Genomic DNA, 26,567 nt, shown 5'->3' with positions numbered 1-26,567 from the left:
TTTGAAGCATTTGTTGTATTTTTAATGTCTCCAATTAAATTACATTTTAAATTATGGTTTATGAGCTGCAACAACAATAAACCAATAAACTGCCATGCCGTTTTTCAAAATATACAAAGCTGTTTTTTAACCTCCAGGTATTTCTACTACAAAATAACCAAAGTTTGACCTTACTGTATATACTTTGGGATTCAGTTCTATGCATCTGATATGAGCGTTAATAATTTTTGATTCGTAAAGTTGCACCCAAACAGAGGAAAAGAAAACATCATATAGTTATGACTATAAAATGACCTTCTCTGACCTTGTTCCTATCATTCAATTACTGATGGGAGCAAATATAACGGAGACATGCATTTTAGCAGCAAATATATCCAGAAAATCTTGTCATCTGGGATCCTGGTTTTGTCTGTTTAAAAATTGCAAATTCTCTGATAAAAATTTCAAATTCTCTGATTAAAACCCCCCAGATCCACATTTTCTATGAGTAAAATAAAATTCCACTATGTGTGTACACACACACACAAACACACACACACGTGTGTATATATATATATATATATGTATAGAGAGAGAGAGAGAGAGAGAGGTATCGGTTGAACACAATGTTTTATTGGTATATTTACAATTTTAAAGCAATTTGAAAACCTACCAGTGCCTCAAGCCTCAATCACTATAATAAAATACATTCTAAATACCCAAAATGTTGGTGTTTGATTTGGCATTTTTTCTCATGGAAAAATCAGAGCTCCCCTTGCCCACTTTGTTCACCAGGATGAGGATCCAGTTGTGGCTGTCTCCCCCCTATTTCTTCTGGCATTGAACAGCCCTGATATGCTGGTGCCCTGACTATACCATTGCCCCTCACTCTTGACCCACATCCCCCCTACCCCTGCTCATTCCCCTGTCTCCCCCACCCACCCAGCCATGCTGGAGGGGGGCTCCAGCTGCCAGGGCTACAGGACCAAAGGTCTGCAGCCCCCTGCCCCCTACACCAGCACCCCAGATCCAGCTGCTGCCTGTGGAAGGTGGCATCTACTGCAGCCAAAGTGAAGTAAGAAACCTGGCTCCCCCTCCCCACAGGTGGCATGACCAGAGCAGAGCCCATTGTGTGGGGTAGATGTGGGCTGCCTGAAGCAGGCTTGGGGCTCCTGCAGTGGGCAGCCAACCTCCACACACACCCCATGCACACATGTGCAGGGCACATGCCCCCCATGCCTCCCCTGAGAGAGCATGCAGTGGTGGGGAGCCAGCCTCCACCCCCACCCCCTGGACAAGCCACCCATGGCCCCATCCCACTCCCTGCCCAGGCACTGCATCCATGCATTCTGGCCTTAGGCTCCAAGCCCCATGTACTGCTCAGGCTGGGCAGCAACCCCAGCCCTGCCCAACTCCCTCCCTCCCTCACTTGGGGGCCTCAATTCCCCCCTACCCCACCAGACTTTCCTGCAGGAGTTGCTTTCCAGGCTGCCCCCTCCCTGCCTGACTGCTCTCCTCCTGCTCCCCCTGTCCCTTGCAGGCTGGAAATCTGCTAGCCTGCAAAGGAAAACCCACCATTCCCTGCATTTTTCTCCTTTAAAGGAGAAAATCTGGGTTTTTCTCCTTAAAATGAGAAAATCCAGGTTTTACCATATTTTCCCATGGTGAATAGAAAACCCCAATCCCTGGTCATCAGCCACCAGAGCAGGTAGTCTTAACACCACTGCACACATAGGGAAATCTGCACTGCAAAAGCAACAGCACCCTCAAGCTCACTGAGAAATACTGCTAAGATGTAGTGCTTATTAATGGTGCACGGTGTGGTATGAACCCAGCTGTGCTCCTTTCCATTCAGGAAGTAGCCTATTAAAAGTAATGACAGCATGTTTGAGGGAGCTTCTGCTTATCATTATAACTTACTATGTAACTATACCTATAGTAAGAACGCCCATAGTAAGGACCCATGTGCCAGATCATGGATTTCAGGAGAATGTCCACAAATTAAAAAAAAACCATGAAAGATACTTATAGAATCTATTTAGGAAGTGTGAAGCATGCTGATGAAGTAAAAGAAACTAAGTCAATCAAAGGTTGTACTGTGTATTTCTAACCATCATAACTAGATAATATGACTGGAAAACCCCAACTTAAATAATTTGGAGTATGTCTTTGTTGCCTGGCTCTTTTCTACTGTAGCTATGGATTGCTTTTTCATGATCAATAGAAAGCTATTGCATTTACCTAAATCCAAAACTATTCTGAATTTAAGATAACCCCCAATAATGAGATTCTATATATAGAAAGTGTATAAATGTATTAACATTTCCATGTATATAATCTCATTGTTGGAGGGCCATCTTAAATTCATCCCCCTTCCCTCTCCCTCTATCCTGCTGCTACAGCAGAAAAAGTAGCAGCAGGGAAGCAAGCAGTGGGTCATGGGGGGAGGGGGGCAAGCTGCAGGAGTGGCAAGTAGCCAGACCCTAGCACATTCCCCCTTCACCACTTGTCCCCACCAGTATCTGTATGACCTGGCACCTGCCCCCCACCTCCATGATGCCTACAGCCCCTGCTGCCTCCCCCTGCCTCCTGCCTTCTCCCCTCAACATGTGCTCTTCTTGTGGTACCAGCACCCCCTGCCACCTCCCCTCCAAGCCTGCCCCCTCCGTGCCTGCACCCCTTGTTGTCTACCCACTTCTGCCTGTCCCCTGCCACTTCTGCCCCACCCACCAGCCTCTTCCCCCACCTACCCTCACAGCCTCTACCACTGCCACTACATGGCCAGCCTGGAGCCAGAGCTACCATGTGCTATGTGCACCAGAATACAGCTGGAGCTGTGATTATCTGCAAGCTCCTAGGGATGAAGAGGCTGCAGGGGGCAGTCAGGGTGAAGCAGAGCCTGCAAGAGGTGGCATGGGGGCAGATGGAGGAGAGAGCAGTGGCCGTGCCTCCAATTCTGATCCTGAGCCCAGATCAAGGCCAGAGTCAGAGCAGCAGCAGTTGCTCACTCCCCCTTCCCCTCCCCAACATTGTACTTAAATCCAAAACAAGGAGCTTTTCTCCTCATGTTGAATGGGGAGAAAAATGTCATCTGGGATTTCAATAAATATGATATATCCTATGATAAGCATTTCTATGGCTTTAAACTAAAATAAATAAATAGGTTATGTGAGAGAAGCCCTGAGATAATGCAGGGCTAACTCTGCAGTGGTCAGCAATACAGTATCCTCTCAGGTCCAGGAAGAACTTAGAGCTGGCAATGACAAAGGGAAAGTATTCAGTCTAAGGAAGAAATAAAGGCAAATTGGCATGACCAAAATACAGAAAACAAGCATATTTATCCTTATTTTGGGATCTTTTATGCCATTTAAACTAGGTTAAGGCCTTTCCACGTCTGTTACGATGTTGGCTCTGTGTAATTTTTTACCATGCTAGCACTGCTACTAAATGCATTCTTGATACAAATGGCCTTTACATAGTATTTCTCAGATCTGCTTTGTGCCAGCATTTAGAGGCTTTTATACCACTGAAGAATCAAGTCCATAGTTGTTTGTGGGTTTGCTTTTTGTCACAATATTGTGAAAGTTCCACTTGACAGTGGTAGCAATTTTAAATCATTTTAAAGGGCTCTAATAGCTGTATGTGGATTATAGCATTAATTGTTTAATGAATAAAGAATACTAGTTGGTGTCTGGAACAGTGGGAGCACTGAGATGAGAGTGTATGATTTTCCAAGGAATCTACACTCTCCCACATGCACCCATTTCAAAAGTCATAACTATGACCTGAAAGTCAACTCAGTCAGTGATGCATACAGACATGCTATGAGTTCGCATGCATGTGGAATGTGCAAGAGGGATTTAAGAACAATTTTAAAATGATCTCAGCTTTATGGTTCAGTGCATGGCACCTACAGTGCAAAGATGACTAAATTTCAAGACAGTGAATAGATATCCTATATTTTAAACAAGTATTTTTTACTTCTTGAGTAAATTCTCAAGCTTTTTTTCCCCAAACATGAATATGAAATAGACAGTATATAAAAAAATTGATCCAACATTATCTTAAACTAGCTGCATAAGAGAAAGAGGATAGACTGATAAGTTGGGGAAGGAATTTGGGGCCTTTCAGAGTGAGCCCAACCTGAAGCTAGTTGGAGCCTTTCCTGAGTTCCTTGGCACATATACAAACACCAGGTAAATAAATCCTCAAATCCCTATTTTACCCTTCTGGATACTGATCATTGTGTCTAAAAAGGAGATGTTGGTGCTGGAGTATTCTAAAGAAATTCGGATGGAGGGATGGTGATTGTTGAATTTCTGATGGAACTCAATCAGAGATTGCAGGTTCTCAGTCCAAATGATGAAGATGTCATCGATGTATCTGAAGTATAGCAAGGGTTTGATGGTGCAGTTTTTGAGGAAGTCTTCTTCCAGGTGGCTCATAAAAAGGTTGGCATACTGTGGGGCCATTTTAGTGCCCGTAGCTGTTCCCATCATCTGGAGGAAGTGTTGATTATTAAAAGTGAAATTGTTGTGTGTGAGGATGAAGTGTATAAGGTCAGTAATATCTTTGGGTCTGTATTCTGAGTTGTACTCAGAATACAGACCCAAAGATTCAAGAATACAGACCACAGTATACAAGAAACCCACAGACCAACATACATATCTGCACAGAACCAGCGATCACCCTAAACACACCAAACAAGCTGTGATATACAGCCAAGCCCTCAGATACCACCGCATCTGTACTGAAGAGCACACCTGGGATTGCCACCTCACCAATCTTAAAAAGGCTTTCACCCAACAAGGACACTCCTCCAGAGAGGTAGATCGCACGTTTGAAAGAGCCACCTGGATACCATGTGAAGAACGGCTGCAGTACAGAAGAAAAATCCCCACAAATCGCACACCGCTGATTATGACGTAATACCCCTCCCTCGAACCTGTACGGAAAATCCTCAAACAATTGCAACCCGTACTAGAAAGTGACCCGACTCTTAAAGAGATCTTCCCAGAGCCACCCATCCTAGCCTTCAAACAAGCACCAAACCTCACTAAACTCATCACCAGAAGCAACTTCCTGAGGCCCAGAACACACCAAATGGATCCAGACCATGCCATGATAAGAAATGCAAAACCTAACAACACATCTCCGCCACGCCCACAATTACTACATCTCACAACAGAGACATCAGCATTCCTGGATCTTACAGCTGCACCTCCAGAAATGTAATATATCTCATCCAATGCACCAAATGCCCTGATGGAAAATACGTAGGAGAGACCATACAACAACTGTGCACCAGAATGAATGCACACCAGAAATCTCTCAAAGACAAGAATACCCAATTACCTGTGGGGACACATTTCTCACAAGAAAACCCCTGATCCTCAAGGGAAACTTACACAACACTTCCCAGAGACGAGCCTATATACTCCACTTCATCAACCTCATGGATACTAGAGATCATGGACTAAACATAGACATTGGATTTTTGATACATTATAATCTGCCTGGCAACTGGCTCCCCAGCCCAGCCCCTGGCTTCTTTACTTTTCACTCCATCCAGGGAAAGCACACACCAACTGCGGAAACTTCCTTAGCCTGACGAAGGGTTTTTGAACCCGAAAGCTTGCTTAATAACTATTCTCCGACTATTTGGGTTGGTCTAATAAAAGATATCAAATTCACCCAAGGAACCTTGTCTGCCATTGTCATAATCTTAACATTTCTCTTCAGTAATACTGACCAGTTTAAAAAATATTCAAGTTACTGGTCTATTTACAAAGCACAAGCATTTAGAAAGAGCTTTCACTGGAGTTAAAGGAGAAATTCCCCTTGATTTCAAAGGGGGCAGGATTTCCTTTGGGGAATTCAGTATTGCTCTGCTTTTGAAACACTGGTAGATCAAGAGTGAGTAGCTCTTTTCTGAAAAGACTTCATATAATTCTAATTCCATTTAGGTTTGGGCCCCTCCAGATTTAAGTATTATTATTGAATTAGTAAGTATTAGTGAGGACTCCACTTTTATTGAATTTTTCCAATTAATTTCTGTAATGCCTTTTTTCCAGAAATTCACGGAAACCCATAGTCAGTCTTCAAATACTGTAAGGCAATGCAAAGCTCTTTTTTTCTTGCACCAGGTGTCCACAGCTTTGCCGCCCATGGCTTCTCTCACGGATCTCATTGTGGCCCCATTCCCCCTTCATCGGGCTCAAGATGAACCACTCCATATGGCTGCACAAGGGAGCAATGGATGAAGGGGCTGAAGCTACCTCAAAAAAACCCTGGCCCAGCATAACCCCCCCAGCCCCAACCCTGGTCTCAGCCCTAGCCAGTCTGCCTTCTCCCAAAATTGGCCCCAGCCTCCCTGGCTACCAGCAGCTGAGCTTTCAGTCTGCCCCTGATACATAGAACCAGCTTCCCAGGGCATCTGGCAGTTGTCAGCCACTCCCTAAAACTCTGTGGTCTTGTCCTGACCCTTGCAGCCACTCACCCCAAGCTGCCCAGCCATGAGGCCACCTCCTGCCACTTGCCAGAGTGCCCAGCCCTTCCCTTTGCAGCCCTTGACCCTGAGTAAGTGAAAAAACTAGAAGAGAAGTGGTCTTTCTCATTGGTCCAGAACCTCCCCTTTATTCTTTACTTTATTCTGTAGTGCTCATGTCTCTGCATAGTGCCAAACTGGAACCAAGCCCCACAGGTTGTTCATGCCCTGCTGGTTCTGCCAAATTGGGGCCTGGGCGTGGGTTTCACTAGCAGGCTGGGAGGGAGCTTTTATAGCATGTTGGGGTGGGGGGAGGGCTTAGGAAGAAAAAGATTGAGAACCCCTACTTTAGTCCAACCCCTTGCACAGTTACAAGATTTGCTATTCCTAAACCACCCCAGAGAAATCTCTATCCAACCTCTTCTTTAAAAACATCAAATGAAGGTTGCAGAATTTCCCTAGGTGTGGTGGTGAGGTGCCCCCACAGGCTCCCGAGGGAGAGAGAGGAGAGCCTGCAGAATCCAGACCCTGAGAGCAAGCCCCCAGAGGGGCGTACATACCTTCAGGAGAACAGCGGGAGCAGGAGCCGCGTTTGTGGCTGTAGCCACGTGAACTGGCATTACGCCGGTTGTGGCATCAGCTGTTTTTGATGAGGGGAACAACTGAGCCAATCCCAGCGGCCGTATCGGCCACTGCGGGAGGATTCAAAAACACCAGCCGAGCAGGGAGGGAAAGGGAGCCGGAGAGAGAGAGCACGGGCTGGCAGCTTGTGAGGCGAGCTCCGGCATGAGAAGGGTACGACCCAGCCTGCACGGCTTCAGCAGGCAGCCCACGAAAGGGCTTTAAGCCTTCTGCTGGAGGCAGAGCGGGAGGCAGGCAAGGAGGGCAACCAGAAGCACTCTTGCAGCCACCAACAGGAGCTTACACTCAGGAGGCAAGGGAGCTCCCTGCTGGTGGTAAGGGAGAGAAAACAGCAGAGAATCTGGGAGGGAGCTGGAATAAGAGGGATAACCCTGCAGCTCCTCCTGACTCGGAGGAATATTTTCTATAAAAAAGAGATCTTCCCCAAGAAGGGAGGGAGAGCGACTGGACCCCTGGGAACCGGTCTGAGGCCATCGTACGAGGCCAGGAAACATCTGTAATGCATCATCCAGTGGCTGGCATGTGGGCGGGGTGGAGGGGAGGGGGGGCCCCGACCATGAGTACCACCGTCTATCGGGAGGCCCCATCCATGCTAAGATTTCCACTGTAGACCCCTCTTAAAGTGCGTTTAATATCCAAGTCGTGGCAGGCGAGTTGAGGGGAAGGGCAAGCCCCGATAGACTGGGAGGTGAGAGGGGCGCAAGCCCCACACTAGGCAACATGTCCATTTGTTCTACTGCTTTTATTATTAAGAAGTATGTCCTGAGGTATGGTCTAAATCTGCTTTGCTACAGTTTAAACCTATTGTCTCTGCCCTGCCCTCTATGGGAAGGGGAAACAATGTTTCTTCATCTTCCATATGGTTGCTTTTTTAATTATTTGAAAACTTCTATATCATCTTCACTTAATCTCCTTTTCTTCAAACTATATCTAGTTCCTTCAACTTTTCCTCATGTTTCTTTTTTTCAACTCCTTTATGTCTTCATCACTTGTCTCTCAATTTTCTCATTTTTCTACAATCTCCTTAAATTATAGTGCCCAAAACTGGACACAGTATTTCATCCGAATGCTAACCACAGTGTTGCCAATTCAAGAAACATTTTTTTTACTGACAATCTGCAAATTTTTTACCAACAAACTTTTTACTGATACAGGTTTTTCCTGTTTTACATAATATAAATGTAACAGTTCTGCCAGGCCCTGCCTTTCTGTCAGTTAGAAGAGCTGGATTCAAATGTAGGGGATTAACACCATCCATAGTAAAAAAAAAAAATAGTAATAAATAAAGTTTGCAGTAAAAGCTTTTCTTCGGTTGACAATTTTATTTGACTATAGCAATAGTTTTACACCATACCATCTCCCACAGGAGCCCCCTACTCACCAGAACAACTGCACCATGCTTCCCTATCCCTCAACCTATCCTCCCACATTACCTCTCCCAGGCCTTCTCCCTCTGTCCTGGCATCTACCCCTAAAGAAATCTATTTGCCACCCAGCAGTATTATAGCCAGTCAACAAGACTCAGAAGCAGGAGTATCAGTAAATGGCTCAAGCAGAAGGATCTACAAAGCACTGAGAGAAGGTTCCCTTTAGTGTGCTGTGCTCTTGCTTAGACGCCAGGTGACATGCTCTGTCTATCCTTCAATACTGCACCAAGCTTATTTCCAAACAGGAATCTTTAATCAGCTCTGACTGCTTAGAGTGTTTATGGATGGCTCTTTTTTTTTTTTTATGGATTTCATGGGCAGGCTTTTTCAGGCTGAATTTTTGCTGACTGTCTGTAAATTTATGAACAGTTGGTAACCCTGCCTAAACAGTTCTGAGTAGATTGATGCTATCATTGTACTTGTCTTGCCTCTAATGCTTATGTTAATTAAACCTAAATAGTCTTTTCCTTTTTTTAATGGGTCAAAATCTTGATTCACATTGAGTTTATGATGTGACAAAACCTCCAGATTCTTTCAATTGGTTCTATTACCAGGCTAGATTTCCCCCTTTTCTGTATTTATGTATATTATTTTTCTTTCCTACATATAGCAGAACAAGAATATAGCCAATTTATTGGTCCTATTTAACAGTTTTCTCTTAGCCAATTACAGCATACATCATTTTCTTTTGCTTAATATTTTATTGGACTCCCCACTGTTATCAGGAGAAGGTAATATAGTATAGTGTTATTCCTCATAGAATTTCCTGTAGTGGTATGTAACTTTTCATACTAATTATTTCTTTTTTAGAGTCTTTTACAATTGCTAATCTTTTTTTCTTATTTGATTGAACCTCCCCTATCATTCAATACTTGGAAGTAGCTTCTGAAACATTCTTCATAAACCTTCCTTTTCATTCACGTATTTTTATTGATTTTTAGCTCTGCATATTAGACATACATTATGAAATATATTTTCAAGAAAAAAGGAAGAGAAGGAAACAGGGACAAGCAAAGTAATTCATATACACTTAAAGTAGTATAACAAAAGTCCAGGAAATTATCATAGGTGCTATTGTACAGTGATCATAGTGTCCAAGATATTGTTCCATTGTCACTTTGGCCTATATGTTCACAATCTGCTCCAAATAGAACTTGGAGGTGTCCGGTGTCCCAAAAACATAGCTACTATGTATATGCTGCAGTAAAATGCCTTATGACATTTTTTCCAAAAAAAATTTACTGAATATAAATGAGAGAATTCATGGTTGTTATTTCAGCTCCCCAACAATCCAAAATCCAGTTAACATTCTAAGCGTAATGTATATCAGTCTGAACTCTCAGTGTATAAACTTAAATAAATGTTTGTAGGTTTTGTATAGGTTCTGTAATTTCAATTTGAGAAAATACTGTATAAATCACAGTCATCTTCTAATGAAACTGTAATAATGAGGGAACTTTATAGCCATGTGAATCTATGATGCTTTTTACAGTTAATATTATGGACATCTAACTGAAACTCTAACTAGTGCCTAATCTGTAATGGGCCCTGAACTTTAGGAACTGAAGTCATCTTAACTATTTAATATTTCCACTTCATTTAGTATCAATCATTCAGATTTTTATGACAAAGTCAGTTGGAAGGAAAAGGAAACATCTAACTGCCCTGTTATGTTTTAAAATAAAGAGATAGAAACCTAAACACTCTTCCTTTAAGCAAGTATATTTTTGCGTATGAGATTTTTAATTCTGAAAGCAGAAAAAAACTAGTATTTATTCTTGGACTACTTTTTAGCTTTTGTGCTCGGGTTCAGATGTCCTGTTTTGCAGATTTGTAATAGTTTCAACAAAAGGTTTGAATAAAATTTAAATATATTTTGGTATTAAACTTGTAGTAGCTCTGCTTCTTGGGTTTTCTCATTCTTTAGTGGTGGCTTGCTCAACCATATACTTTACTGGTATTAGCAGTCTCATAATATAAATGATATTGTATGTATTCACACGGAGAATTTAGGCTATGTATAATGTACAATTTATCTTTGATCTCCAAAACATTGCTCATGAAAATGTCAATTCTTTAGGCTTATAGATCCCTTTTTTATAAAAGACAATTAGTTAATGCCAGAAATAGTATGATTTACAAAGGAATTGTGACACGTACATTTTAAAAGGCTAAGATTCTATAACCCATGTACCTCTCAATCTTTTAATGAGTCATTATGGTCTTAAAATAAATTGGCACAGTAAAATGTGCATCACTTCAAAAAGAGAAGCAAAGCCTAATTTACATACCAAATCTCCTCCCACATTTCCAATCTGTTTAATTTTGTTCCCCCAGAAGCAGGAAGGTAAGGAAGCAGAACTCCTTAGGTTTGTTGGTAATAGTAGCACTCAGTTTAATATGCATGGTAGTAAAAATAATATATTAGCATTGTATGTTTTATTTCTATTATTGTTTATTTGTATTATGTATTGCTCAAAACTTCAGAAGCTCTAAGGTGAGTACCGTGTTGTGTTAGGCACAGTAAGTACTGTAACAGTTCCTTCCCACAAAAGGCCTACTGTCCAAGTAGGCATAAAAGGCTGCCTGTGGGAATCCCTATTTCACATCTGGAAAACTAATGGAAGTTCCTGCATAATAAAGAAAGCTGGTGGCAGAGTTAAAATCTGAATCTAGAGTTTCTGCATTCTACCCCACAGCTAATCAGGGGTCTTGAATTGTGCTCTTATCAGTCACACAATCTTCATACAAGAAACAAAACTGTTTGGCTGAACTACATAACCTAAGAGGGGAAGATGAAAAGGAAATAACCTCCTCCCTTCTCAAACACTTACATATATATGTAAGGGATTTTTTATTTTATATCAAAGAACCAGGCACACCTCTTTACAAATGTTAAATAATAAAAAGCATGAAGCACTACCATATGGGCTGAAATTTCAAGCATAGCAGGATGGAAGGGTCAGCCTTCATTGAACTTTATTGGTTTTGTCAGCCTTTGCTACAGGAAAATGTTCCTTAAGTGTAATATTGTGTGTTTTTAATGCAGATGAAGTAGCATAATGATGAATAATGCTGGTAAATTTCTTTCCTTTGCTCCTAGGCCTAATTTGCATGGCACAGATTGAAACAATGTTAGAGGCTTTGTTCTAATTTGATAAGAGAAAACTCTCAACCTGCACAGATGTTTATTTATATGGGATGTTGGAGATAGAAGGAAAATACTAATGTAAAAAGTAGCCAGGAAATTCATAAGTAATGACAGGGTTAGGAATTGTGTATGCAGTGTCCTATTAAGTGTGAATAGAAAACGAATATTGGGTTTGATGTTGAGTATCTTCATGTAACTTAGTATTATTTACAATATTCAGTGCTACATAATTTATATGTTGTCTCAATTGCAGCATCATGTGTTATGTAAGGCACAAGTGCTTAGATGAGTCAGCTGCTGAATATTGTATTAAAAAACCATTGTCTCATAATTAATCAACAAGCTTTGCAGTAATTTAACTCCCTTATTGTTTAATTTAATTCAAACTATTTTAGAATTTAATAAAACACCCTTGAAAGGGAGATGTATCAGGTCCCATTATGACTACATTTAGCTACTTTTAGTCACCGGTAAGGCATGACTGTCAATCTAATGAGTTTTAAAGAAAAGTTAGCAACTTAGGGTGAAATTCTTCCCATTTTCATCCAGATGTAGTTCTCTATCTGCATAAATGGCATTTTTTTGGCATTCCCACACAGGTAGAAGTTCAACTTCTCTTGTGTGGACATGTAAGCTTGTGTTCAGAGACTGCTTTGGAGTTGGAAAATTATGGGGGGTGCCTGCATGGTAAAGAGTATGTGGCAGAATCAGAGAAAAAGACAAGGAGGTGACAGCTGTATGGTTAGGCCACTTGCCCAAGAATTTGTACACCTGGTTTCTAAGTCTGCTGCCACACCTGGAGTATTTGAAACTGTGCATCCCTGACCTGCTAGTGTAGTGCTGTAGTCACAGTTTGGATATTACCCAATTTCCTGGGAGCACCATTAGGCTAACGTGCACTTTTTTGATAAAGTGTAATTAATGTGTTAATCTCACCACAAAAAAAAATAGTGCTACATGTTCAGTTGATATATGGTGCCATAATGTGGCAAACCAGCCACAAAGTTATTCCACACAAAATGTGGAATGTCTTTGTGGCTTTTTTGTATTGTACCATAAATTGAACATGTAGCATGCCCATGCCAATGTGGACAATCATCTGATTGGGGATGGGGTTTGGTATGGGGACTAAGACAGCCTTAGTCTTGATGCCGGAACAACAGCTGCCAGGACAGCAATTGCCAGGTTCCCTGGTGGGAGGAGCCAAGGAGATCTGCCCTCTAGAAACCTGGCAACCCTTGATCGTTGCAGTTCTGTGCTGCATGCAGTCTACACTCTGTATTCTGTTTTCTGCTTCTTTGGACAGTTCCACATTTTAAACTGTGATAGATGAAACAGTAAATTGTTCCTTGGATGATGAGTGGAAGAAGTATTGGAGGAGCCGGTTTGTTGGATACTTTTTAGATATTTAACCACAGAATGGGCAGAACTGGAATAGTCTAGTAGAGAAACAAAAGGAATCTGAGGATGAGAGAGATTTCTATTTGTAACTGTTCTTTCAGGGTTATAAAATATGCAGTCACATATACAACCTTCTTTACAATGCTTCAACTTCTTTACAATGCTTCTACCTCCGTCACTGAAATCAGTGGAAGTTTTGCCATTTATCCCAATGGTGTATGACCAGGTCCTATGCTTCATGCTATCATTTTTTTTTCAGACTTCTTTAGGAGTTTGCAGTTTAGCCTCCTTTAAAATCTCCCTCTCCCCTCCCCCCCCCCCCTTCTTGATTAGTGTAAAGTTCTGATATGGAAGAAGATTCTAGCAGTCCTCTAAGTTATTAAGTACTGAAGTATCATTTTGGACATACAGAAATATCAGTGTTTAGTTAAACTAATAAAGTAATAATTAAAAGTGTTATTATGCAAGCAGCCCCATAAGATGGCTAGCTTCTTGATGAATAATGCAGAGCCTGCAATGTGTGAAAAAGACACAAGGGATTCAAGTAATCAAAGACTTTTGATTTATTATGTCTTTGTGTATAATCATTTTATTTTTCCAGTAGTTCTACATCATGTTTTTATATTACAGGCAGCTCTTCCAAGATACTTCTGAGGCCTAGATAAGAAATGTGACATTTCCTGTTAATAGGAATTTTTATAAAAAGAGAAAGGAAGAATAATGAAAAAGTCAGTCTATTGTCTTGGGTTGTTACTCAGAACCATTGCATTTGTAATTAGACTTGTTACAAAAAATGCAAAAAGAGATATCAAAACTAGATTCCAGGTGTGAGTAAGAGGTAGATTGAGGATCTTAATATCTGTGGTACTAATCACTACAGGAATATTTTGAATTGTGATATTATCTATTGTAAAGGCATTCTTATGAGTAGCAAGCATTTCTTAGTGTGATGGGGAGAAAACTACTTTCAGAATGACCCCTTTTCAAAAGCCTAGAGGTTTTTTCTTTAAGCATTTTATTTGCAAGTCCTGATTAGTGCAACCCCTTTAACTCTATAAATAGTAGTCACAATGGTGCTTTTCCCTGATATCAATGAAAAAATATTTTTCCCAAAACAAATGTTCTCAGTATTTAGATGCTGATTGTGTTTGAAAGTTAGAGGATAGACTCTTCTTTCACATAAGCCAGATTCCAAACTGAATTATGATGATGTTATCTCCATTTTATCTATGGAGCTATGCTGTTATGGACCAAAGCTATGCCACAACAGCTACAGGGGGGAACCATATTCAAAAGTAGTCTGGCAGAGATGCTTCTCTCTCCCTGCATGTGCAGACACACATCAGTCTATTTTAATGGCAGCCAAGTATTAACCAGTTTGGTACAGCAAAGTAGATGCGCCATTACTGGAACACTAATAACTATTCTATAGGGTATCTGAAAATCCAAGAGAAATCATACAGATTAGTATACTAGTATCAGTGAACATTAGAAATTGCTTCATGCAAGCAATGAAGGAAGAAACTGATCATCATTCTGAATTTCCTAGATTTGGTTGACTACAGGAATTCACCAGGAATTCACCAGGAATTCATCAGCTTTAAATGATGATGAAAAGTTCTAGCAATAACTGAAAAGAATGAGTGAAGGTAAAATTAAGGCCATACAGGAAAACTTCAGAAATATGTACACTGTCACATTTAACATGCTGTTAGGGATGAACAAAATTTGATTCAAGCTTGCAAATTTCTGTTTGTTTTGCAAAAAAATGATTCACAGTCATTTAAAACGTGTTCTTTTTCAAGATGATCTTCAAACCACTAATCAGTAGCAATACTCCGGTTTTCCATTCACTTTATTCGTTGTACTATTTTTCATACTTTCTATTTAAAAATTTTCACTCAAAAACTTGGGCTAATAACTCACATTTTAAAATAGTGGTTTAGTGGATTCAAAATCATGTAGAAACTTATTTTTGTTGCTAACTTTCCACTAAAAGTTGCAGAGGTCAATTTGAGGTAACATCATCCATAGTCAAGACTGGTGCCACAAAAAAGAACAATTCCTTCCCTGAAGCATTTAAAGTCTATGGGCATCTTTACACATGCTCCAGGATGGGGGAGGCACTGAATATATGTACTCCATTTTGTATATTCAATGTCCCGCACTTCAAAATGGTGTCGGGCACTTTAACTAAAAATAGCTCAATGAGCTTTAGTTAAAGCCTCACTGCGAGTTTGAAACACAGGGATGCTGAATATGTGTGACACTGAGGCTGCTGAAGTGTGCTAATTAGCGCAATCCAGCAGTCTCAATTAATGAAGTCTGCGCTTATGCATGCAAATTAGCATACATTGGAACAGGCATTGGGCACGTGTATAGGTGTCCTAAGGCTCTGTTCTTTCAAACTTTATGCACCTACTGAACTTTGACTTCATCTAAACTACTCCAAAGAGAAAATTAAACACATGCTTAAGGGTTTTAAGACATAAGCCAATAACATTTTCTCCAAGTAGATTACTAGCTGCTCATATTTCAATAAATAAAGCATAAAGGACTAATTCAGTTAAAACAAAGTATTGTTATTATTTAAATCAAATTAGTAAGAACTCAGTGACCCTAAAATTAATCCTTTATAATAATGATATTCTGCACTTTACACAGTAGCGTAAGGATGGGGAGCAAATAAGGCATGATTCACAAGAGCTGCCTAAGGGGGTGATGGTGCCAAAAAGGAGCTAGGGAGGCAGCTTAACCTCCTGTTCCCCATCCCCTCATCCCCTACACCTTCCTTGCAGTGGCTTCATCTCTGACTCTGGAAGTAGGGAGGGCATAAGAATGGTGGTGGCACAGGAGCAGGCGCCAGAACCTCACTGTAGCTAGAAGAAGGGAGGTCATCATTTTTGTTACTGCTGAGAACTGGTGGGGTTTTTCAGGTGCTTGATGCAGGAGAGCAGCAAAAAACGAGGTGCAATGCCTCCACATTTCTGTCCTTCCCACTGCCTATACTTATGAGCTCTTTACCTTTGGCAGTCCTTCAAGAATTCGTTCATTAATTTCACTAAACAGCCCAATTTAGGCCTAAGCATCCAGACATACATACGTGGATATGGACTACTTGCATTCTTAACTCTGAGTAACTTTCTAGGCTGAAGGCAGAATCTCCTTTCTGTTCTTAGACAGGCCCTCATGCTGATACAAAATATTTCACACTGAATTAAGTGTGTTTCCAGTTGTGCCTATTGTTTTAGAATACAAAAGATGAAGGCCTTAATACCATGTAAGCATAAATGCTTTTGGCTTTGTCAGTTTGCATTAGCATTCCCATTCTGCTTTGTGATTTCACTTTTGAATGTGATACTTTAGACAGAACTATCTACAGCATTTAAGTTCTGTGATGCCACAGGCACATTTCAAAGTTGTTCTTGTCAATTCATTTGACCCAGCATTGATCAGAAAACCAGAGGGATTCTGGAATGAACAATAAACTTCAAATCATAAATGAACATACTTACTAAGATTCTCCATCTTGTTTAATTACATTTACTCAAATAGTGTCAGGGTCGTATCCAAGGACAGGGAAATATAGCAGCGGTGCAGTTGCACCCACCTTTGATTCCTGTTGCACCCAGACTTTAAAAACAACTGCCTGGGAGTGGGGGGCACTGTCATTTCTATTAGGCAGCACTGAGGGTGTCAACTGACTTCTCATTATAATCACCCTGATTCCTGATAATGTCTCTTAATTCCATAGGTGTTAATGATTTTCTCTCCTTTTTAATTATCCTGTTGTTCCACTATTCAAACTATCCTTTTTCCTGCAATGTTGCTGTCTGTTAGCCATTCCTGGTAAAATCTCTCATCTGTTTCACAGCCCTGAAGACACTTTTTAACTTTAGCTAAAAACGTTAACTCAGGCATGGTAATATTAACTCAGGTGTAGAAATGACAGATGGCAACGTATTGGAGGCACTGTCAAGATGCTCAAGGATGCTAGATTTTGTTTTATGATCGAATAAGGGATATTCATTTAATTATAATGACTACAGGACTAATGAAGCTATATCTTTTGACGATTTTAACTAGTTTTGCCTAGTTTGTTGTGTCTTTTTATATTTTATATATAACCAAGAAAATTAGTGTACATTCCAATATTTATATTTGATGACTTGACATTTATATTGTATGATGAAGAAAACAAAAACCCTTGGATAGGTGATACACAGAAGGAAAGGAAAGATATAAAGAAAAGGAAGGAAAACACAAAACAGACAGTCATGCCTTGTAAATTAATAATAATGGGTATTTTCTACAGTTGGTCATATATTCTGCCAAACTTGTTTTTCATAGAGTGGTATCTTCCTCCCAAAATATTAGGCATTGCATTGAAAAGCCAAGCATCTGAAAAGCAGAAAGATTTTGGTCTGGGTGCCCCCAAAGTGTGTGGGTGTGTGTGTGGGTTGTGTGTATGCTCATGCGAGTATGTGTATGTGGGGTTATGGGGGGTACAGTGGAGTGTTCCAGATGAAAAATCAAAATTTTCAATGGTCACATAGGACCAGAAGCCCCTTCTCTTCCTCTTCCTCTTCCTCAAAGCATTGAGTCACCACTCCTGCATTTGCAGGCTGTGATTTATCTAGAGTTTCCTAAAGATCATTTATTCCAAACCTTCACACACCACAGCTACATGACCCCAAGCCAGAGGGCATATCTACATGAGACACGTTAATACACATTAGCCTAATTTAATGCACACTAAGGGAGCACATCTACATGTACGTACCCTTAATGTGCATTAAAAATGGTGAATTTAAGGTAATCGTGCCTAAATTTGATACCTGCAAATGCAGGTGTGATTAGTTAAAGTGCATTAATGCACATGTAGACACAACCCAGCACTAACTTTAGTGCTAGGTCTACCCAACCACTAGGGGGCCAGCCTGAGCCCAGCCCCAGGCTCCTAGCTCTCCTTCCCCAGTACTGGGGCTTTGTGGCAGCCGCTAGCTGCAGGCTATAAAAGCCTAAATCCATTTTGTGTCATGGGGCATACAGGCCAGGAGCCTGAGGGAATCTGTTGCTGTGTGCAGCAGCCCAGCAGGCCCCATGTGCCCCCCTGGTCAGGACTCAGGCTGCCAGGACTCAGGCTGTCCCTCTGCCAGTCCTGTCCCTTAGCCAGAGCTGCTGCGTGACCAAAAGTGAGTGTTGCAAAGGGCTGCAGCTTGCTGCACTCCCTGTACAGCCCTGAGATTCCTCCCAGGGCTGCTGCCTGGCTGTCTCTGGCAGCAGGGCCAGTACCTGCTTCCTGCTGCTGCTCACCCCCAGCAGTGTCTCTTTGCAGTGCTGTGGTGAAGAGCCTCTGCTGCACAGCTCCCAGTCCCTGGCTGTGCCCCTGTCCAGAGTGCTGCTGGCAACTGTACAGGGCCAGCAACACAGGGCCAGCCACACAGGAGCCCCAAGAGCTGGCATAGTAATCATGTCCACCAATCTTCCCCATTGAGCCCCACTCACATGCACACACCTGTCCTAACCACCCAAGGCCCCAAATGGACCCAAAAGAAGGTGCACAAATCTGTGGCAATGTGGGGCCATGCCTATGCGCAGAGGTAGTTTGCCTGAGGCTGATGCTCAAATGCTCACATTTATGAGCATTTCACCCATCTCAGGTGAGATGAGTGCATGAGGCCGCTTCCATCTGGTGCAGCAGTGCCACATAAAGGTCAACATCTTGTGGGCACAGTGAATGGCTTTGACTGACTTCAATCACTGGTCTGGTTGTGCCCAAAAGACCCATGCCCTTTATGCAGGAGTTGACCCACATTTTGGCACCCCAGGAGCCAGGCCACACCCCTGTGAGTGCTGGCAAGAACACCAGCACACACTTGCATTCATAGGAATGTCTTAATCTTCAGGAGAACATGACATTGTAAATCAACAACAGGAACACTCCTGGTCACAAACAGATATTGATGTTAGCCCATCATTAAGATTATGTGACTGGGGATTCCACAGTAAATTTTGTGGAAAGACCCTAGAAAGTGGCAATCATTGGCAATCTAAGACACTATTTAATATTATTGTTTTCGCTGTACATTCAGGCAACAAAAACTAAACTAAAACCTTCTCCACCAGAAGTCAATAAAGTATTCCTAGTTTCTTCCAATTTCTAACCTAAATTTGTTCATAACCAGTTTGTTATTTCACCTAAATAGCTCTTATCCTTCCCTAATATTGATTCTACGAACCTATTTACAAAAGTTAACCACATCATCTCTCAATCTTAAGTGTGCTAAGCTAAACAAGCCAAGCTCCTTTAATTTTTAATAAGATAAAATCTTCATTCTCTTAGCCAATTTAGTGCTCTTTCCATATACCGGTTCCAGTTTAACTAGTCTTTTCTTTAACAAGAGATATAATGTGAACATCCGTATTTTTTTTCTGTTAGGGGTATAATCACTAGAATCAGAGTGGGGCAGAGACTTCACTATAACAAGTCTTTCCACTGCTGTAGCTTTTCTGAGCAGATGGATTAAGTGGACCTCTTCAAAACTGGAATGTGAAAGTTAAACTCAGGAAGTAAATATCATAAATTAAGGCAATATAAATGTGAGAGGCAAAGGCAAAGAGGTGGGAATGATGTTTCCTAAAGAAACACACAAAAAAGCAACTAATTAGCAGGCATCTGCTACAGCACAGAAATGTCCTTCACTGTTTGTAGCTAGTTCTTAACAGAAAGACAGTGCCTCTGTCTTTTGGACAGATTGTTGATCTGCATGGTAAATAATTATTTTTCTTGGATCAGACCCAACTTTCATTCCTGGCTCACAAATATTCTTCCACTCACTAAGGCTGGATGTAATTAACTCCAAAATCTCATTTTCACTACCACAAAAGTCTCATGAGCTAAAATTGGACTCCCTCTGTTCTGTCAGATACAGGCTATAAACAGTACTGAACATGAAATAAAACATGATCTAAGTTTAAAGGCGCACTTGCTTTTTGTTTTGTTGTATTTTTAGTCTCCTGTTTGTTTTGCTTCATTTTTTTGCCCCTGTCTTTTACTTTTCTACCTTTTTTCTTCTTTTATCAATACCTTTAAACCTTCACTAATCTCCAGTCTTTCTCTCTCTTCTTCTACCCCAAATAGTTCTCTAGTTCCATAATTCAAATGGAAAAATATTTTCTTGGTGGGGAAGCCAGGGGAAAAGGAGGATTAGATGGGAGAGATTGTTATGTATATTTTAGTCAGTTCTATGATTTTTAGTGACTTTAAAAAAGACCATCTGTTGAGGCACGAACACATGGGAGGCAGAGTTAAGGCTGAGCTTTGAGCTTTCAGCCTTAATGCCACACTTTCTGATTCTGAATTTTTGAAACCTCAGATGTATTCCTGTTTGGTATTTTTTGACATGGAGGATATACAACGTGACATTGAAGCATTTCATGAAATGTACTGATTGGTGATGATTCCTTTATGCAATACTAGATGTGCCCCTTTCCCCTTGAGATAACAGATAAAAATATGCTAGGAGAAAATTCACTCAAATGATAACTTCTTTGTTTCATTACAAAGTTTTCTGCATAACAGGAGTCTATCAGAGGGGAAAGAGGCATGATAGAAAGATACATCTCTTGCACAGTCTGCATCAACTGTTTTTAATGTTGACTGTGATCTCTTCATTTACGAGAAGTGTGTCATAAGCCAGGCAATGCAGGCTACAGCACATCAATAGGTCTTCAAGGATTCCAGAGTTATGTGAAAATCTTAGTTCGCAAAATAATTTTGTTCATTATTTTTGTTCAATGGGAGAGCAAAGGCAGTGTGTCCTGACACTTTTGCAGAAGTGTATACCAAGATTCACTGTTAGGATCATCTTTAAGCAGAAAGCATAACTCATTTCCCAGCTGCAGCAAATCCCCTTTCAATAAAATCCCCTTTTGATTAGCAACATAAGGTCTCAAAAGCTCCTGAGCCTCTACGAAGGGCAATGCAGTTAGAAATACTTTTGTTATGTTGTTACTACTGTAACGCATAACCAAAAATTGAGATAATCTTACCTATAGAAAAAATTATGAACTATAGTCAACAAAGGTATAGCAGCTTAGGAAGAAAAGTCATGCAAAAAAATGATCAAGAAATATAAGTGTAGATCATTCAGAAAACAGGATGTGATTAAAGCTAGGCTTTTGGTTGTATCTATGCTGGACATAGGCAGGCAACGTTCTTTGAGTAGATGTGATATATTTTATTAGATCAACTGAGTATTTGGGGAAAACATTTGGCAAGCTTTCGGGCGCAGTCACCCTTCTTCAAGCATGGGGAGTCTCTGCTGTTCTGAGACTCCAAGAAATGAAAGATGTTAAAAGTGTAATAGGATGTCAGTGAAAATATAAATAGGTAGAATTAGAAAGACAAAAGGTGAGGCAGAGAGGTGAAGCAGAGGAGGGAAGGAGGGGAAGAGAGCAGGGGGAAAAAGGCTGAAGGGAGATGGTTCAGTGACAGAGTACAAGGTAGAAAAGAAGCTGTCAGGCAGGTACCTGATGAATCAGATGTCAGGCAGGTTGTAATGTGTCATAAAACCAATGTCTATATTGAGTCCAGGATTTTTAGTATCCAATAGATTTATGAAGTGAAGTTTGTAGGCTCGTCTATAAAAGGTGTTTTGTAAATTCCCTTTGATGATTAGAACTGAGAAATTGGAGAGGGAATGATTGTCCTGTGAGAAATGTGCCCTCACAGATAGTTGGGTGTTCTTGTCTTTGATAGATTTTTGGTATGCTTTCATTCTGATGAGCAGTTGTTTGGTTTCTCCTACATATTTTCCCTCAGGGCATTTGGTGTACTGGATGAGATATATAACATTTCTGGAGGTGCAGCTATAAGATCCAGGAATGGTGATGGTTCTGCTGTGGGGTGTAGTGATAAAGGGGGTGGTGGAGAAATATTGGCAGGTTTTGCATTTCTTGTCCTGCCATGGTCTGAATCCATCTGTTGATGTGGTTTGGGTCATAGGGAGTTTGCTTCTGGTGATGAGGTTAGCAAGGTTCAGTGCTTGTTTGAAAGCTAGGATGGATGGTTCTGGAAAGATCTCTTTAAGAATTGGGTCTTCTTCTATTATGGGTTGCAATTGTTTGAGGATTTTTCATGTAGGTTCCAGGGAAAGGTGATATGTAATAACTAATGGTGTGCGATTTGTGGGGATTTTCTTTTGATACTGCAGTAAATCTTCACGTGGTGGCTCTTTCAAAAGTGCGATCTTATCTCTCTGGAGGAGTGTCCTTGTTGGCTGAAGGCCCTTTTGAGATTAGTCAGGTAGTGGTCACAGATATTCTCCTCACTGCAAATTTGGTGGTATCAGAGACCTTGGCTATATATTACAGCTTTCTTGGTGTGTTTGGGGTGATTGCTGGTTCTGTGTAGATATGTATGTTGATCTGTGGGTTTCTTACATATTGGGGTTTGAATTTTACCACCTTGGATATTGATCATGGTATCCAAAAAGGAAATGCTGGTGTTAGAGTATTGAAGTGATAGTCTGATGGAGGGGTGATGATTGCTGAATTTTTGGTGGAAATCAATCAGAGACTGCTGGGGTTTGGTCCAAATGATGAAGATGTCGTCTATGTATCTCAGATATATTAAGGGTTTGATGGTGCAGTTCTTGAGGAAGTCTTCTTCTAGATGGACCATAAAAAGTTTGGCATAGGCTTTCACTACCAGGTCATAAGTAAAACAGACTGGACATTTAAAAAACTGCTGATTCACCAAGATCAAATTGAAATGCTCATGGAAACCTAGCAGGTTTTTACCAAAAATCTGCTGGACCTCCTGACATCTTACCACCATACATGGCAGTTTGACACAGGGATGTCAAACATATAGCCCAAGGAAAATCCTGCCCATGGAGCCCTCTGATCCAGTCCATGGGTCTCAGATTGAGCCCACAAGCTCCATACAGTGTGTGGGGGTGTCTGGTGTGTCAGTTGGACCCAGTGCCACAGGCTCCATGTACAGCATGGGGAATCAGTAGAGGGCGCATGCTGCATGCAGCACCCATGCAGGACCAGCTTTGAGTGATAGCTCCAGGGCTGCTCCTTTTTTCCACATGCAGCACATGTAGTGGGTCCTCATCATTATATTTAGGATGAAATTACACTACATCTTTTCTTATATATTTCAGCATTAAAAGTTCAAAACCTGAAGATATACTAATGATCATTCCACAAGAAGATATTCCATTCTTTTCTGTTCCCAGTATCAAAACTTCCACTGTTCTGTAAATCCACTCCTTTCGGCAATAGATTTTGGCAGAGGGAGAAGGGCAGGGAGGATGCATTTATACAGGAAATCATTTAACCCATTTAATGAACTCATTTTTTAGTTTCGGATTTACCAGTTTGTATGTACAATTTTGTATGATTTAATTTTTTATATCTTTATATGTATTAACATGCAGCATTCTGTGTGTCTATCCAATGAATTAAAACCCTAAAATTAAAATGACTGCCCCAATGTAACCAATACAGCCCTCAGCATGTTTCTTTCTTGATAGCTTTAGAAGCAAAGGGTTAGAAGTAAAAAATCCAATCCCCTGGCCAAATGCAAGATTTATTCTTTCTAAATCATTCAGGATTAATGCCTACCCAGCATCTTCTTGAAAACTTCCAATGAGAGACTCAACAACTTCCCAAGGCAGTTTATTCCATTGTCCTACTGATCTAACAATGGGCAATTTTGTCCTGAGATTTGATCTAAGCCTGTCTTACTGTAGTTTGAACCCACTGTCAGACATCCTGCCCTTTTCAGCAAAAAAGAACAACGTTTCTCCTTCATCTTTATGGCAACCTTTCAAATATTTGAAAGCTGCTATCATGCCCCTACTTAATTTCCTGTGTGGCCCTAGAGAAAAAAAAAGCTGGGCTTTTCAGAATGCTTAAGCAGTTATCAAGACTGATCTCTGCCAAACCAAGGAAGTATCAAAATATAGGACTCCTCACAGAGAATGACCTGATAGCAACAACCTGTCATTTACATTGAGGGATCTCCAACTTGACAGCCTCTGAGAATTTCAGTGGCAGTAACATGAGCAGAGAGGCAGTTTCTCATGTACCTAGATTCCAAAACAACCTTAAGTAATTCCTTATATCTGAGGATTGGAAGGTGGCTTACTAACAGTTCATTAAGGCTCAGAACACTTGACAAGTACAGGTATGACAATGGATCAGCATTTAGAAATAGGAATAGAGACATACTAATTTCAAATGATTTGCCAAAAGAATGCACAGTTAACCAGTACCTAAACTGGCACCAGGATATAAGAATCCCAATCCTCTGTGGTTGCCTCTATGTACATTTTCCGATTAAGTTCACCACCAAAGTAGTGGGGAATTCAAACATACGAAAGCATAGGGGCCAGAAGAGCCTGCTGATTGGTACAGTGACATTGACTGTATTATAATTCTAAACAGCATATATTTGTTTGTTATGTAATGATTTTTTATTGCTATATATGAGTATAGTACATACATGTGCACTTAACTGTGCAGTGCACTAATTTGCTGCGGTATAAAGAAGCACAGTCTACATGTGTGATGCTATTAGACTGCAGCAAACTAATTTTCACCGCTGTAAGATAGTGCTGCAAAAATAACTGCATTTAAATTCATATGTAAATTCTGTACCAGGTATACACTGCACCTGGTAGCCCAGGCAGCCAAACCTCTGCTACCTGCCTAGCCGCACGGCTCCAGTCTTTGGGCTTTCTCATGCCCCAGCCAGCCTTGACGCTACTCGAGCTGCTACCTGGAACCCAGGGCTGACCCCCCAAGCTTGCTGCCAGGCCAGGGAGGGTGGTCCTGGGTGCACTTGTAAATGCTATGCCCAGGAGTAGTTAACTCTGACACAAATTGTGCTGGAGTTTATAATGTCGTGTTAATGGCACATGTAGTTACACCCACAAAGCATTAAAAATAAGACCTTTAACTACTTTAAGTTTCTCCCTAAAAGCATCAGATAGCTGCAGGATCTTGACCGATATAGCACACTCATTACTATATTAAATAATTCCTCACAGGTGCTTAATAAGGTTGTGTTTCTTATCAGTTTCCCATTAGTGCCTATGTGGTAGTGGGGAGAGTAAGTTTAACAATCTGTCGCTGAGCACATAAACTAATATAGTACTGTGGCTTCACTGCAGGGATTACCATGAGAGGAAAACATTTGAGCTCGACAGGAATAAATAACAGCATTTTTTTCTTTTTTCTTAGAGGGATGAGCCTTGTATTGGACCCTCAAAGTCAGGAAAACTAAGAGCCATACTGACAATGAACAGCTCTTTTGCCTATTTTTATTTTAACTTTGTCTGCTTGAAGTCTTTTTGCTTCAATTAAGTAAACTTAGAACCCCTCTGTCCTTTATTTAAAACATGATCTATTTGTTCTGCACATGTCCTTAGCTCACCAAACCCGAAACATTCTTTATACCAGTTATATTATGAAAAAGAAATGTGACTTGGGTAAAATAATATGGTTATTAATCTGGTTTAAAAAAAAAAGTTAGTGAAAGTGATCATTAACAGATCCTTTTGATTGTGGGAGACCAAACAGTCCTTCATGGCTATATGCATGTTCTCAGCATGCCCCCAGTATCCAATAAAGCCCTAAGGAATTAGTGATGATGAGTTATACTGATGAACAATATTAAGCTAGAAGACATTATAAAGACTGTAGTGTAATCTTTGCAAGCTGGAAAAAAATGACCAAACCAGTAAAACTGAATTTAAAAAGCTAACTTTTAAGTGGTTGAAGGAAATAGAAATACCCAAGTATAGAATTGCTTAGCACTAGCACTTCAGAAGATAAATTAATAGGGTAACGATTGAGTTAGTATAAAACTGATCAGGGCCCAAAAGTAGAGTATTATTGCAGAAAGACAAATGAGTTGATTCTGATGAAAAATTTGACATAAAAGCTTCAAGACAATTGTTCTTCTGTATTCAAAATTAGGTAGGCCCCCATTGAAGTACGGTGTTAAATTTTAGGCACTGTGGGCACGTCCACACGAGCAAGCACGTGCCTCTTGCCCCACCTCAAACCCCTCTGAGGCAGGGCAGCAGGCACGTGTGGGAACAAAGAAATGTTCCCGGCACTGCAAAGTTGCAGCACGGGGAGAAAATTAGAACCCTGGGTATCCAGGGGTGTAAAAAAAATTAAGTATAAAGAAGTGGGACAGGGCACAGTCCCTGACCATGCCCTGAGGCAACCGGAGGCTGGGTCCTCCATGGAGACACTCTGGCTGCCAGAGCATCTCTGTGGTTGGCCCTCACCCTGGTGCTGAAACATGTAGCTGACCAGGCCATGTGTTTCAGCACCAGGGCTCCAGTGCCAGTGAGTAAGGGGTCGGAGGGCCTGGAGGAGGGGGGAAGGGACTGTGGGGGGGGACCTCTGATGGCCCCGCCCACTCCTCCAACACCCCCAAGCCCCG

Source organism: Alligator sinensis, unplaced genomic scaffold, assembly GCF_000455745.1.
Source record: "Alligator sinensis unplaced genomic scaffold, ASM45574v1 scaffold348_1, whole genome shotgun sequence".
Classification (NCBI taxonomy): domain Eukaryota; kingdom Metazoa; phylum Chordata; order Crocodylia; family Alligatoridae; genus Alligator; species Alligator sinensis.
This window is presented reverse-complemented; position numbering follows the sequence as displayed.